Source organism: Arachis ipaensis, chromosome B03 (genome assembly GCF_000816755.2).
Source record: "Arachis ipaensis cultivar K30076 chromosome B03, Araip1.1, whole genome shotgun sequence".
NCBI classification, from domain to species: Eukaryota; Viridiplantae; Streptophyta; class Magnoliopsida; order Fabales; family Fabaceae; genus Arachis; species Arachis ipaensis.
The window spans coordinates 76,873,517-76,874,144 of NC_029787.2; positions in this window are offsets into that span (position 1 = coordinate 76,873,517).

Here is a 628-nt window from a genome sequence, read left to right on the forward strand (position 1 = left end):
ACCAAGGGAAGCAAGGAAGTAGCGCTCTCCTTGAGAGCTCTAAAGCTCTCCTTGAGAGCTTTATCGTGGGTCTCCTCATGAAAATATAAGAAAAAGGGCTCACAAAATGCTTCCATCATGGTTCGAACTTGGAGTTTCTCTCCAAAACAAAGGGGTGCTTCTAATAGAGCTCTTACGGAGAGCTTTGAAGCTCTTGGGGGAGAGCTTTGCCCTGGGAGTGTGACCCATGGTCCAAAAATCAAATTAATTCAATCCTGCACCAAAATTTAAAAGCCCATGGACATCACTTCAAGGCACAAGAACAAGTTAGCTTAGGAATTTATTTTTAATTGTAATTTGTTTAGAATTTCATTTTTTATTTTCATTTTCATTTTGTGAAAAGCCTATAAAAAGGCATCTGCTTCATTTCTTAGGGGAGCTCCATTAGAGAGAGGAGGAGGCTGGCTCCACTGAGGAGTATTAGAATTTGAGAGCTCTCTCTCTTAGTTTTCATTTTTCTGTTTTAAACCTTGGATTGAGATTGGAAGGAATTCTATTTTCATTCTCTATCTGCAACTTCTCTTGTTCTTCTTCTGCAATTTACTCTTCCATTTTCATTTTGCAATTGTTCTTGTTGGATCAAGGAAGG